Source organism: Ambystoma mexicanum, chromosome 8 (genome assembly GCF_040938575.1).
Source record: "Ambystoma mexicanum isolate Mex_15411 chromosome 8, UKY_AmexF1_1, whole genome shotgun sequence".
NCBI classification, from domain to species: domain Eukaryota; kingdom Metazoa; phylum Chordata; class Amphibia; order Caudata; family Ambystomatidae; genus Ambystoma; species Ambystoma mexicanum.
Window position 1 is genome coordinate 177399488 of NC_090929.1, and position 15442 is coordinate 177414929.

The following is a 15442-nucleotide window of genomic DNA, read 5'->3' on the forward strand; positions in this document are numbered from 1 at the left end:
TAAAAGGAAGGCTTGAAGAAGAAATAAGGGCAACCAAAAACATTTTCCAAGAACAAATCCTTTCTCTGGCCTTCAAGAAGGTATAAGCAACTAGGATCACCTTTGTGTGACTCTTGATTTCATGACATCCTAGCTAGAAGCTCAACATCAAAAACATTCAATGCACAAGGAGAAAAGGCTTGAACAACTGGATGCACATCCAAAGGATCCCACTTAAAAATGTATTGCATTAGAAGAACTCTTAGTTTCCCTCCTGATTCTCTTCCTGTCTCCTCTTCTTCCACCAGTAACTTAGGTGTTCTTGTTGATTCTTTGCTTTCCTTCATTTCACAGATTGCTAGTACTGCACGATCTTGTCGTTTTCAACTTCTTAATATTAGAAAAGTCTGCTCATTCCTCCTTTTTAATGCTACTTAACTGTTAATCACTACTTGTCTTCTCTTGACTATTGCTCCCCATCTTCTTGGTCTTCCAGCTTCTCACATGGCTCCCTTGTGCTCTAGCTTTAACTCTTCTGTCCACACTCTTTGCAATATCTCTCCCTGTTCATTTATTACCTCGGCCCTTACTTCTCTTCGCTGGTTAACCTTTCAAGCTTGCTTGCAATTTCGTTTCATTTGTATCACTTAAATACGTTCATGATTTTGCTCCAGGCTATTTATGTTCTCTGGTGTCTAGGTATATTTCTTCTCGTTCGTTACATTTTCAATCACAGTATTGTCTCCGTCCATAAACAACCTTGTGCCCAGTCCCGTTTTCGGTTTTTGTCTTCTTGCCCCCAAGTTCTGGAATGTCATACAATTGCATATTCGGTCCATTTCCGCTTATTCTCTTTTCCGTACTTCTCTTAAAAGCCATCTTCTTTCTACCATGTCTTAGGTTTTTTCTGCTTTTGGTTGCAAAGTTGTCAATGCACTAATTTTTTTATAATGTTTTTAAGCTTTATGTACGGCACTATGGCAAAAGCACCTTATAAATCAAATAAATACAAATTAACAAACACAAACTCAGTGCTTAGAAAAAAGGATCACTGGGCCCTGCTATCATATCTATTTAATTGTGTCCATTCATGCAGATAACCTTTCACATATTACAGACACTGATCCAAGGCTTGCAAAGTCTTTTCGCGCACTTAATCAGTCTAGTAGATTTTATGAAGGGCGAGTTCCATTTGCAGGGTATAATGATGCCAACTCCACGAGAATTCACAATGTAAGATTTATTGAAGATTAAATGGCATATAAGAAAGGCTGCAGCTACTCCTCCCAGTTCCCTTTACAAACTGTCTTCTCAGCATTCTCACACTCCAACAATTCCAGATGTGGAAGGCAGTGATGTCAACTAATAACAATGACACTACATATAAAAGGTATGAGGAGAAGGGTAAAACATGGAAAGTAACTTCATAACACAGAGGATCTTTGAAACATTTTTTTAACATTTACTCTGTTTGCATTAAATGACCAACACTGTGCATGGCTGGCCTCTCAATGGCAGAAGTAAGCCTAACAAAGTGGGTTTGTGGTGACATGTCAAATTTTACAGAATGCGCATTTAAATTTGCTGTAATCTGTTGCCATGAGTCAAATGCATTTCTCCTAGGTCGAGTAGGTAAACTAAGTTACTCGACCTGCAGGTCTAGTGGAATTTTAAACAATTTGCAAGGCCTCACATCTCACTGTCTTCAGTGGTACACAAAACATCTATATTGTTGTTAATATTATGTCTTGGGTACAAATAGCTTCTGGTAATATTACAAATATGAGTACAACATTGTTAATCAAATGGGGTTGTTCGCCAATCAAGAACATTTTAATTGGCAAACTCTGCTAATCAATTTTTGAAAACAAATTCATGCCTGGACATCTAGTGCTTTTGCAGATTAATCTTGCCCAACCTTTCTCAAATATCAAACCAACTACTTTAATTATCACATACCTAGCTCATTATGCCCATCTAAGTCTGGCAAAGTCAGGGCGCTGCTGTCTGCTGCTGGGACTGTGTGTGCCGGAAGCTGACCTGCTCAACGTGGCTGTTACACCTGTTGACTGCCGAATCTTGGTGCAATCAGCGTGTGCGGATACCAGCTGCTACTGCACCCTCCCTCTGGGGAGCAGCCCACTCAACAGTGTGTCTTGACTTGCCTTTGACTGCACTCCTGTCCGGCAGTGCTCCGACCATCGCTCCGTGTTCCACAGATTTTGGCCATGCCACCTACAGGTCCGCCCACCGGCCCCCTGGCTATATTACTGGTAAAGTCATGACGCTGCGGTCTGAAGCTGTCCGCTGATGGACGCTTATACCTTTATGTTCTTTGTGTTCATCATGTTTTTCTCATTGTATTCTTCCTATTTAAGCTCTACTCAGGAGACTCTTTTCTGACTTCCCCGCCTACAGCACTCCCAGTGTTATCACTTACTTGGTGTTTCTCTTTCAACGCCATAGTGCCAATTACACTACTACTACTCCTTCAATTTTACAGTTCTGGTTACTTCCTCAGCTGATATGACTTTCTAATCTATTTTTTTATTCTTCTCATACCGCTACTCCTCACTTTTCTACTCATAACAAATCTAATCTTCTCTGTCCTCCTTGCTTTTCTCATTCACCTCCTATTAAATCTTGCTCTTTGGAATGCGTGTTCTCCCTACAATACATTTAATTCTGGATATCTTTTTGCGTCTTAATCTTCATTTTCTATGTCTTAGTAAGACTTTGTTCTCCCCGTTAAACACAGCTATTGCTGCCTCACTTTCTACTTCTGACCTATCTTTCTTACATATCCCTCATCCATCTGGTAATGGGGGTGGGATTTATTTCTGCTGCCGTTTCTCTGTCTCTCCTTTTTCTTCATTTGAGTATTCTTATAATACTTTTGTGAAACCTTATTCTGTGACTTTTCTTCTTGTTCATTATCCTCCTAGTCCAATTAGTACTTTGTGACTACCTTGATGTTCTGTTATCTGTTTTACCATCTTCTGTGACACTTATTCTTCTGGGCGACTTCAATCGTCATCTTTCTTCTGTTCATTCCTCCCTTCCTATTCTTGTGAATCAAAATCATCTCTCTCCTATTGCAACCCCCCTTCCAATGTTTCTGGTTCGCATCTTCACCTTATTTTTTCTTCTCCACTATCAATTTCATCTGAGTCTGTTCTCCGGGTTTAGTCTTCTCATCATCTTTTATTTTTCTCTATTCTTCCCCTCCTTTCTTCCAGTTTTTTTCATCTAGATCTTGTTGTTCTACGTATCTTTTGCACAATCTTTGCACTTTCAACACACCTTTATTTGTTTCTTCTTGTATTTCTCATCTTCCTTCTCACCCATCATTTGCAGAACTTTCAGCAGATGATGCTGCTTCCTCATTCTCTTCTTCACTTGACTCTTTGTATCCCACTTCTTCCTTTCTTGCCTTGCGGAAACCACCACAGCCTTGGCTTATGCCACAACTTCGTACAAAGCGTCAATCTCTTTGTTGCTTGGAATATCATGGTGTAAATCTCATTCTGCCCGACTGCTCTGATTTTTCTTCGCCCCACTCACTTTAAGATGAAGCTCTTCTTTCGGCTAAACGTGGTTTTTACTCCGATCTTCTTTGCTCTCAATCTAGGCATCTTTTTCAGATGTTAACCAGTCTTCTTTCTCTGCCTTCTCCTGATCTTAATCTTAATTCTATCTGCTTTTGCCTCTTATTTTTCTACAAATGTTGCCCCTCTTCGTGCTGCTATTGCTTCTACTTCATCCTCTTCTATTTCTTCTTCTTCCTCTTATTCTTTGGTCTTGTCATCTTTTCTTCCGATTTCCATTTCTGATCTCTGCTAGCCCGTGAGCACCCCATGGCTGCTCCTTCAGATCCGATTCCCTCTATCCATCATTGGCATCTTATCTTACCTCTCTTTTGAATATCTCCTCTCTTTAGAATTTCTATTTCCTCTACTTTTCCTTCTTCATTTAAGCATTCCTTTATTCTACTCATCTTGAAAAAGCCTTCTCTCGATCCTTGGTCTCCTAATTTTAGAACTATTTCTCTTCTCCCCATTCACCTTTCTAAGCTTCTGGAACGTTTAGTTTATTCTCCAGTCTCCACCTTCATTCTTAAACCCTTCTTCCATTTTGACTTTATGATTCTGTACTGATGTTAATTGTACTGTAAAGGGATAATTGTACAGGGCTTTGGCGTAAAGCGCTTAATACAAAATAAAATACAAAATCAAGGTATTCCAGTGACATGGGTTGCATAGGATTAATTTCAACTCAGCACTCATGAGTTTAATTACACCTTCCTGAAGATGAGAAGATCTAGAACCTAGACTAAAACTTTATTTGACATTAGCCCTCCAGAGTTTGAGTATGTACAGTTCTAGATTAGCTTTTCCTAAAATTCAGAACCAGTCTGTCCCCATTTTGCAGTCAACCTTAACTTGACATTCCATTAATAAAGTTGAGAAGCGTTAATAACGTAGAATCGCTAGTCATATATATGTTCTCATACCATTTCTCCTATGTTTTACTTTATAAATATGCAATTTTTGCATAAACATCTAGCTAATTAATGCTTTAGCAGGCATCTATAACTTACAATACATTTTTTTATTTTCATCAATTTATTTATAAAAATACACAATTGGCTTTGAAACAATTCTTTAAAACACTTCTTTTTGGAATAAAAACATTTTTATCTGGCATAGCTCCAAAAACGTCATCTTAATTCACAACTCTCAAAAATGATTTAAATATAGCTGTGTCTGTGTAGTAGAAGTAACACTGTAGACTAGCATCAATTCTTATTACTTAAGAACGGTCTGTAAATAAATCATAATAGTGAAGCTCTAGTAAAGTAATTTCAATCTAAAAGCTTCTACTCCCAACTCTCCTGCATATACTTTTGTTATCTGATAAAAGTACACATTTTACAAAGAAAGCATCACACTCGATAGCATGGGCCTAGAGATGACTGGTCAGAAAAGTTCATCCTGTAAAGGCTACAGTTATCTAGCTACATCAGAATTAAACTCTACAAAATAGCACAGCAGACTATCGAATACAAATTCAAAATAGTTTTACAGTTTAATCAACAGATGTCAGTCAATCAATGGTCAGCCAATGTTCATTCTCCTTTGTATGAACATTTTAGCAATGGCCTAATCTAGGCCATACGTAAAATCCCTGTGCAGTCCGAGTTCAGTTAGTCTGTGTGTTCATTTCTAAATCGGAAAAATTCTTGCTTGCCAATAGGGAGCAACACTACTCAAGCTATTCCTTGCTCGATGGCAGCCCTGTCACTTCTGCATCCCTTCACAAAGCATCTCTTTGTGAGGATCTGCTTTTCCTCAGCTTTTCTCTGTATAGTTAAAGAAATATAAAGCAAATATAACGTTTTTCTGTGGCTCATTGGTCAGGTGATCAACAGCTAACCTATGAATTCTTTTTCACTTCTGCATTTTGCCTAAAACCCAAAATGGTTTAAACTGCCTTAATTAGAAAAATAAAAGTATGTGAAATGTTGCATCAATGCGTTAAGCTGAGGTTCAAAAGCTGATAACACCTCAACGTAAAGTATAGCACAGAACTTGCGTTCACTTCTTGCATGATATGAAGTTCAAATAAAGGACATTTAATGTTCGCGTATAGAGTATACTGTGGGATACATTGACCCACTCAGTAGAATTACCATCCATAACCAAGCTGCACTTCAGCAGTTAACAGCAAAATGGATGTGCTGGCTCCTTTAAGCACCATTGCCCCTGCACTGTTTTGCCAAGCACCATTGGGCCAGCTGGAACAGGGAGCACACTGGGAAAGGCTGCCAGGGTGTGTTCTCATGTGTACTAAAGAAGTGAAGTGAAAAGCAGCGCTGCTCTGCTGCTTGCGAAAACGTTACCCATTGAAAAAGGGAAATATTTTACATTTAAAATGATGCCGCTCTCATACCTGTTCAACATCACACTGCTTTTATTAGTGAGACCTGCCATGCCCATCCATATTCAGATTGTGCTCCAGCAGACGAGAACATTATCACTGAATGACAGGCTGTGTCAGGAGAAAACTGTAAAATCACAAGAAGCTTAACTTTCAGCTGCTCAGAAAAACACTTCACTTTTGGGCTACAAAATGTCAAAAAGCAATGCTTCAAAAGAAACCCTAGCTAGGGGCATATGTCAATTTCAGTGGACCTGTGTCCTGAACAGATGGCTGTATAAGAGAAACTCACTAGGGCTGCAAAACAATGTTGGGAAGTCAGATGGAAGAGAAAACCTTTTGAAAGGGACAGCCCAGCAGACTTCACCACGTGTTAAAAATGTGCTTTTGCAAATAAGGAAAAATACCTGGTTTAAAAGTGTAATGTTGAATAAGGCCCTGTCTTGGCCTAGCAATGTACCGGGGATTTTCCTGGGAAACACATATGGGCTGTTTTATTCAACATGCTTGCTTCTGATTCAAAACAAAATAAAATTTTTAAAAAAGAAATACATGTTTTGGCTGTACTGGGAAATCAGCCCAAACAGGTTTTCTGCAATGGCTCCAGGGACATTTGGGTGGTGACAACGGGAGTGTCCTAGCCCCAAGAGAGGCCACAATGGATTTCTGGGATGCCTGCGTGTTAATTGTGCCCCTTGACATTTTGAATGGACCAGGAGGCAGCATATCACACGCTCGTCAGACTTTTGTCTGTGCTCCAGGTTGAGACAATAGATCTGAACACATGTGACTTTTGGGTCATCACCTCCCCTTAACTTCTACTGGGGAGTTTCAAAGCCAACTCCAGCGCAGCCTTGTAAGTTATGCCCTTATTTGGTGGACAATGCTAGCCATCTGGCTCAACAAGGCCATTTTATTAATACATTTCAAGACTTATCTCCGAACTTTTCACAATCTAGATGCAATTTTGGTGGCTTTAATTTAAGACGTGGTAGATTTCACTGGCATATTGGGGACAGAAATGGCAGAGAATTGGATAGAAAGTGTACATGATGCAACTTTGAAATTTAATATTGACATGCCTTATGATAATCTATACACATGTATAAAGTTATAGATTTTTAGGTAAAAGAATTTCATTGAAAATGACGGAAAACTATTAGACGGACAAAACATAGTCCTACAAATTGGAGAGTTGGACTGCCATCTTCTGCGTGAAATAAATAATCTTCTTATGTAATTTGCAAAAATGCAGCAACTCTTGGCAAAGAGGACTGTGGGATGGCTTTTTACCTCATAAAACACAACCCCCTAAACTGAGTCTCCTCCTGGAGGAGGCAACCAGCATAGGCTGACCTATCCGGTTCTTGGTGGTAGGTCTAGCTTAGTTCAGCCCAACAATAAACCAGTGATGTTAACCGCTTTATGTAACTGGTGGGAGCTCACAGGGACACACACACTCCTGAATTTCCAGCGCCTGCGTATCCAGACATTCCGGATCCACCACTGCAAGATTCCAGACTACTGCCAGGCCAAAGCATTGCTGACCCTATCCCAGCAAGGACATTGATCCAGAAATCCCACTAAAAATTCCAATAACATGGGGGGAAGCTGTGGTACCTTTTGGGGAGCATCCTGTGACCAGACCAGATTTTTGCCCACGCCATGCTGTGACCAGAGGCCTTTGAGTCCAGATCCCGGGTGGCTGTCCCAAATCCCAAACTCAAGTGCAGATTGTGAGCATTTCCTCATCCCCTAGCAACACATAGCCTGTCCCATCTTGACCCTTTTTCTTTGTCCTATTTTCTAAGTTATCCTATCCATGCCTTGGTAACTTATTTAAAATTGTTAACATTTTCTGTGCACCCCGTTACTGATTTTCTAAGCATTAGCGCAATTCTTTCATTCCCCCCATCTTGTAACTCCTTAGCAATATTTTAAAGAATTTAATTTCCACATAAGAGACACGCAGCATGAAGGGGGTCTAGTTTAAGTCAAACTTGTCCTTTCGTTCTAAACCGATTTTCTCTTTTTAAATGCTTTATTTCACCGAAACCAAATTTCTTTCACCTTGAAAATCTCATCCAATGAGTTAGCTAGAGTCACTCTTCACTTGTATATTGTCTCTGTGATGTGCATCTATTCCCCAGTCTAAAAACCGCATTCCGATTCTGTGTATTTCACCCTTTTCATAAAAAAGTTTTGACATTTAAAACTGAAAAAAGGGTAAATTTCAACTTTTCCACGTGTGATTTGCCTGCACTGTGTTCTCAATTTCCAGTTGCTTGTGAACTGTGTGCCTTTTGTGATACCTTACCTTGTAGTTGCTAGTGATATAACATCCCTCATACTGTGATAAAACATATGTACATCATTATTTGACTGAACATATAATTATTTGCCAAAATCCGAATGTGTCATTTTATGCAATTACAAAGGGTTTTGAAATCCATTTTTGCCTCTTATTTTTTCAGATTTTAATTCTGCTGCCTCATATCCCTGACTCCCTGCTGCTTCTTTCTATCCACTCAGAATTCGGTTACTTGGGGTTTAAGGGAACATTGCAGGGGGAAACCTTAACTCGGGTGCTATCTACCCAAATAGAAAAAGTGCTCCTATTAATTTGTGCTTTGGATATGTTCTGGTAGAAGGTTACCCAGTATTTCCGTGATTTTCATTGTAATTATCACCCCATTGGTGATTGCTGCCCAATATAAAACTTATGTGATTTTCATTGAATTTAAAATAAATAAATATTCTGTTACCACCCACCGGCCTGGTTCATGGTCCATTGTGACCCGGGGTATTTGTAAAGGGGTGTGAGACGGGTTGGGTATCGGCATCCTAGGCTAAGACCAAGTGTCCGGGTCTGGTGTGTGACACCCAATTGGAATCCATCACAAATTGGGGGCTCAGGCCGGGAATTGGGATGGTTTATTCACCCGTGACAGCTTAACGCAGCAGGCTAACCTTCAATGTAGTGATACTTTGTGTGGTTGGAACACTGTTACGCTGTAGAAGCGCCTCCCCAAAACAAAAATCTTAAGTATCAGGCCTGTGTATAAAATTAAAGATAAAACAACCCCAAACTAGACAAAAAGCAACACAATACAGATTACCCTTACATAAATATATTAATAAAGAAAGAACACTTTCCAAAATCACCACAGTAGATATCAAGATGGCTAGGGAGCACCTTCTGCACAAATTATTTGTCTGGGGAGAATGGCAGCAACAAGATGAAGTAGGCTGGCTAGGAAAGATGATGCAACAGGTCACCCCCATGGACAAGGATGTGTGGCAGGATGGAAGCCTGTTACATCAAGCCTTAAGTGAGTTCAACATGACTCCAAATCTTAAAGAGGAGCAGATTAAAATGGTCCGAATCACAGCCCACGTGTACATGGGGGTGATGCAGGCGAAATTTGAGGAAAATATAACTCTGGCACGAAACCAATCTGAATTCTTAACTCAAATTCAGACTGAGCTAAAACTTGTGGAAGAAAAAATTTAAAGAGCCAAGATTCTGAGATCCAAGTTGAGAACTATATCAAACAGTTAAAAGAGGACTTGGCTCTCCAACAGCAAAATAATGTAGACCAAGAGGCCCAATTAGATGCATTAAGAGTAGAGGGTCAGGAAAAGGTTGACTCTGGAAGAAAGTCAACAGAAGCTGATTCAACAATTAACATATAACAGGGCCTGCTCAGGACAAATAACCATGCTGCAAGTTCAGGCCAAAAAGTTGGAAGAGCAAAATCACAAATTTATTATTAAAGAACTCCACTTCCAAGCAGAATTTGATCAAGAGCGCAAGAAATTAAATACTATCAAGCAACAAAGGGATGACCTGGCTGAACAGAGGGGCACCCTAAATCAGGAGAAAGATGCCCTATGTCAGGAAATAAGCAAGCTAAAAATAGATTTACAAGGAAGAGTTGGGCCTTCAGAAACTAAATAACTCAAAATAGAATATGAAATGTTATTGGAGCACACCAGACAGGTAGAAGGTGCTCTGGAACAGAACACCCAGATTAAAAATGCGCACTCAGGAGGTGAATCTCCTGCAACAAAAAGTGTCTTATTGTTCCCAAACCATACAGGCAGCTCAAAGAGACAATGAGGCCCTCTGTGAGGAGAAAGAGGGGCTCCACCAGCAGGTGGTAGCTCAAAAGCAGGTCATAAAGGTCAGTAAAGCCTTGATAGCTGAGCAAAAGGCTTGGATCTTTGCCCATTATCAAGAGGCTGGGGTTGAGATAGAGAACTAGCGAGGTTGGAGAAAGAGGGAACTAGATTTAATCCGAACTGGAGGGACCCCGAACAGGTAGAGATGGACAGGGCAACCCCTGATCATAGTATGATGACCTCTGCACTAAGGGATTCAAAACCCTGTAATACTTTGTACACTGCTGACTTCATGTCTACTGGTTCACATGAGCCAGAAACCATGAGGCCGTCAGAATTAAATAGGCCTAGCATAATGGAGATGTCAGGTCAGTGCCCCCCAGAAATTGATGGACGGGCGTCCTGTGTAGATACAAATATATTAAGGCTGATGTCTCTGATAAGGAAGTCTCCTATGAGGAGAAAGTCAGGGAATTAGATCTGCAGAAATACTACCTTCAAAGGGACCAGTTGGTTCAATTTGTAGAAAGACAGAAAGAAATGCGGCCCCAAAAGAGCATTCTGAAGACCTCCACCCAATCAGGGCAGTGAGGGGATGGGGGGGAATCCTCTGCCAACCCTGGAAGCACAGATGAGTCAGAAGACTATTCTCCTGTGTGCCACAGGGGAGCAGAAACTAGGCCCCACCATTCTGCGAGCCCCTCACAAGCTCAAAGAATCAGGGAGCGCCTAGAAGATCAGGAGGGGTCCTCCAACAGTAGCGCCTCTGAGTCTGAGGGAGAGTGGACTCAGGTGAAGCGGCAAAAGAAAGCAAATAAACTAAAGAGAGTTCTGGTGAAAAAACCCATTAGGCAGATCAAGGCCATTTGGAATTTCAAAACACTACCACAAAAACGCAAAATATTCTGTTTGGGAGCATTTGGAACTTTTCACCTTAAAGATAGCCGGAATTGCATAGATTATGCCAAATGGACGTTCTCTCAGGAGTACTCCAGCCTCTTTGCAGGACTGGAAGACCAAAACCATTCAAGATGGTCCACCTGGTTCCCAGTCAATTGGTCGACACCATTTGGTCGAATGCCAAATGGTCGAATTTTTTTTTTTTGACACTTTTTTTTTTTTGGGGGGGGTCCCCCCCCCCCAACCCCCTTTTTTTTCTATTTTTTTTTTTTCGACACATGAAAACCCACAAAACACATATATATATATAAAAAAAAAAATTCGACCATTTGGCATTCGACCAAATGGTGTCGACCAAATGTCCTGTCGACCAGTTTGCTGTCGACCAATTGACTGGACACCGGTCCACCTACAGGGCGGCCATCTTGAAACACTTTTCTGCTCACGGAAATACCCCCACCCCCACCCCCCAAGAGGCTCGCAAAGCGGCCTACAATTTGCAGTGCGGGGAAGATCAGGCCCCACGAGAATTTGCGCAGGAGATAAAACGTGCCTTTGCACAAACCACTAGGAGAGCGCGCACGGATAGAAGAGAGTTTATAACTACCTATTTTCATGCACTCCCAAAAAATATGACCCAGCTGGTGAGGGATTTCCATGACAAAAGATCTCTGGACTGGGTACTACAGCAGGCTACGCGCATTTATGAAGTCCAAAAACATACAGAAAATAAAAACCAGATAAATAACCCCAAACCAGCCAACAACCCTGCTGCTGCTAAGGTGGGGGAGGTGAAGGTCGCCCCCATTTCGGACCTAGAAATGGGGGGGGCCTAAAAATGTACCCACACAAAACCAGCAAAATCAGAGGCCCAGAAGGCCTTCGGCCCAATCAGCAACTGGGGGCAGTCAGGGAGGTAATCCCACCAATGGGACCACTAACTCTCCTGATTATGTAAGTCCCAGATACAAGGGTAACCAACCTATCTTGGGGTACGTATGGACTCCCCCGACCCCAGGGGGGGGGGGATCCAACCAGGTTAAGCACTCCTTGAAAAAACTTCCCTCAGGAGGGCAGTAATCCCCCCAAATCCTGAGTTAAGTTTGTTTCCCCGGTATCCTCAAAACCCCAACCTGCAGGACAACACTCCTTTCGTGATTTCAGGAGCCCAGACAACCCAATCCAGCAGAGGGGAGGCTAAGGGGGGGGGGGGTAGTGTTGGGGGGGGGGGTGGAGGTGGTTACCAAAATCCCCAGTACCCAGGGTACTCCGGGAGAAGTGATAGTTACCCTTCCCCTGAACCCCCTAGGTAAGAGCAAAGACCCCTGTACCAGCTGGAACGGGTGTCCCAACTGCAGCGCTAGGTCAAGAACCTCACACAATATATGGGTTTTATGTTGAGGGCTCAGTAGAACCCTCAGATAAACATGGCGGCTCAGAAACCCTCAAACCCAGGGTCTGGCACCCCAGAACAATGATGGGGAGAACCCCAATAATTCACTAGTTCCCGAGGAGGAGGCACATGGGTAAGGGGGGTGTAAAGCCCTAGAGGAAGCTTCCTTCCTCACCTGTGAAAAGCCCCTGGACACCCCAGAACCAGAAATAAAATCTCTTGCCACTGAAAATCTACAACCCAGGGAACAGAGGGTGGGTAGGAGAAATAAAGACCTCAAGAAGACCCATTTTGGGTAGCAATTTAGTGTCCTCCAGTATGAAGGGGAAGAATCCTTAGAGGATTCTGGGAAAAAATTATTCTTCAGGAATGGGGGGAATTCCTCCCAAAGAAAAACGGGTCCCAAGAGATCCGAATGAAGACTGGGTGGGTGTGGGGACTGATTCAGAATCGCCCAACCCTGAACCCCAGAATTGTCATCCTGATTAAAAAAAATAGTAATGGAGGGATCCTCCCCACAAATTGGTTGTAGTGACTGCAACTCGGTAAGCGGGGGCAGCACAGAGCTAAGGGAAACGGGGGATTCCAAAATCTCCACTATTTCAGGATGCCAAATCTTTATAACAGATTCCCAGACTCCGGCACAGAGAATTGTCCAAAACTCCACGTCAGAGTCCAAAATAAAGAAATTGACCACCCAACTAATGGGTTGTTTGTCGATTTGCATGTTACGGTCAACTGTATATACCCTTGATTTCACATGTGCGCAATGATGACTGAAACAGTTGTAACCTCTCTTCATGTAACGCTCACCTGATTCCCGTAGAGGCGCCGGTCTTGACTGGGTGTATACCGTATCTTCAAAGGTGATGTGTAACACACGGCTGGCTCTTTGGGCTGGACCTCTGTGCACTGTATGTCTGACTCGAAGGGTAAGATGTCTGCAGATAGAAAATATGGGATTAAGGAACTGGGTTATTGAATGTCTCTCTCTTCTTCCCTTTCTCTTCTCCTGTAGAACCCCAAAGGTTAACGCTCTCACCTTAGGTAAGTGAACGCCGTGCTCTCCATCTGCCTCGGGGCAGGGTGCGGTAACCAGTTTCTTCACTGGATAAGGGGAGCAAGCCTCTTGACTTCAGAGGACTGCTGTCCGTCGTTTACTGCACGAACGGTAAGTTTCGAGTAATTCTAATGTCTTTAAAGTCTTTAGTAATGATGTTTCTTGTTTTGCAGGGTTCCGGCGATGGCGGATGACGGGCTGAAGTGAGTTGAAGATGGAGCCCGTGTGATGAATAGAAGCGCCTGGAAGCACGTAAGTAAGCGCTTGTTGCCTGCTTCACGATGCGCTCTAACTGTCTTTTTATTTTGCAGGTACAAGTTCGGAGCGGCTGCAGGGTACCGGAATACCCACTGGGTTAGATGTGGAAAGGAGTAATGGCACGTGAGTATTAATGTTCCCCAATGTCTTTAAACGCACCTTGTTTTGTCTTTCAGATGCGGGATGCAGCGCCGAAGGCCTCCGGAGCGTGCGAAGAGTTGGTAAGCTTTTGTCTTTCAGATGCCGGAATGCAGCGCGAGGCGTTGGTGACAGCCGATGGACCAGGTAAGTGAAGAGCTGTCACTGAAGACCGTAATGCTAACCTGTTCTTTCTTGTCTTTATAGGTGTTGCTGAAGACTGGATTCAGGATGGTAAGCCTTTTTCCTTAGGCCCAGGATCAGATGCAGAAGACACAATGAGCGTTCTGCTGCAGAGGATGCAGAATAACGCAAAGCAAGATTCATCCATCGGGTGTGGTTTAAATAGCCTCCTGTAGTGCTTAGATGTCTCCTTCCACAGCCAAGCCTAGGTAAGAAAAGAGTTCCTGCTTTCCAGAAGAGTTCCAGTGTTCTGAATCTAGGGAGTGGCTCCTGCCCCACCCAACAGGAAAAGTAGTTCCAAACAGAAGAGGATCAGAGGCTCAACTGGCAGGCAAGTAAGCAGCATGGTCTGCTGCAGGTAAGTCCACCCAAGCATTATGAGCCCGGCGCTTCCAGCGCTGGGACTGGGCATATTTATGAGCCTGGTGCCACTGGCGCCAGGACTGGGTCCAAAAGGTCCCAATTGGGACTGGTTGGCACTCGGAACCTGGGTTATGGATCTGCTTCCAAGGGAGTTGGGAAAACCCTGACCTTTTGGAAGCAGAGATCATGACAGTACCCCCCCTCAAGGCCCCTCCCAAACCGGGCTTCTCCGGGGGTTTTGGCTTGTCAGGAAGTGTTCGGTGAAATCTTTTGATTAGGCGAGGAGCGTGGACATATTCAGCAGGTTCCCAGGATCTCTCTTGGGGGCCGCAGCCTTTCCAGTCAATTAGGTAAAATAGTTTAGATTTGGAGATCTTGGAGTCCAGAATGCTTTTGACTTCAAACTCGAGTTCTCCATCAACTAGGATAGGTTTTGGAGATTTAGTTAGTCGGGTTTGAGGTTGCACGGGTTTTAATAGAGAGACGTGGAAGACCGGATGTATCTTCATGTGCGGGGGCAAGTCCAACTTGACCGCTACTGGGTTTACTATGGTAGTGATGGAATAGGGACCAAGGTATCTTGGGTTGAATGTGCGTGGCCCTTTCAGAGGTAGATATTTGGTGGATAACCAGACTTGATCCCCTACTTGATATTGAGGGGCTTCCTTCCGATGTTGATCTGCTCCTTTCTTGTATTGTTCTTTAGCCCTTTGAAGGTGAGAAACAGCTTCCTTAAAGGCTTGGGTGATTGTAGAATGCAGGTAGTCTACTGCTGGTGTTTCAAGATCTTGGAGGGGATCCAACTCCGAGGTTCGAGGGGGACTGCCGTACAAAAGAAAAAACAGGGTTTTCCCAGTTCCCGAATGGACAGAGTTATTGTAGGCATATTCGGCTATCCAAAGGATGTCTTTCCAAGTTTTTTCAGTTTGTTGCAGCATGCAGCATAAATACTGTTCTAGAGTTTGATTGGTCCTCTCGGTTTGTCCGTCGGTCTGAGGGTGGTGACTGGTCGATAGTCTCACATCAATTTGAGCCGACCGACAGCAACTTCGCCAAAAATGAGAAATAAATTGACTACCTTGATCCGAAATTAGAACCGAAGA

General features: G+C 42.8%; 1 protein-coding gene across 6 annotated transcripts in view; it reads right to left on the reverse strand.

Moving 5' to 3' along the window:
- The window catches only part of SEC16A (SEC16 homolog A, endoplasmic reticulum export factor), a 1467667-nt gene that overhangs the window by 811711 nt on the left and 640514 nt on the right, over window positions 1-15442 (reverse strand). The gene's annotated exons all lie outside the window — the stretch shown is intronic.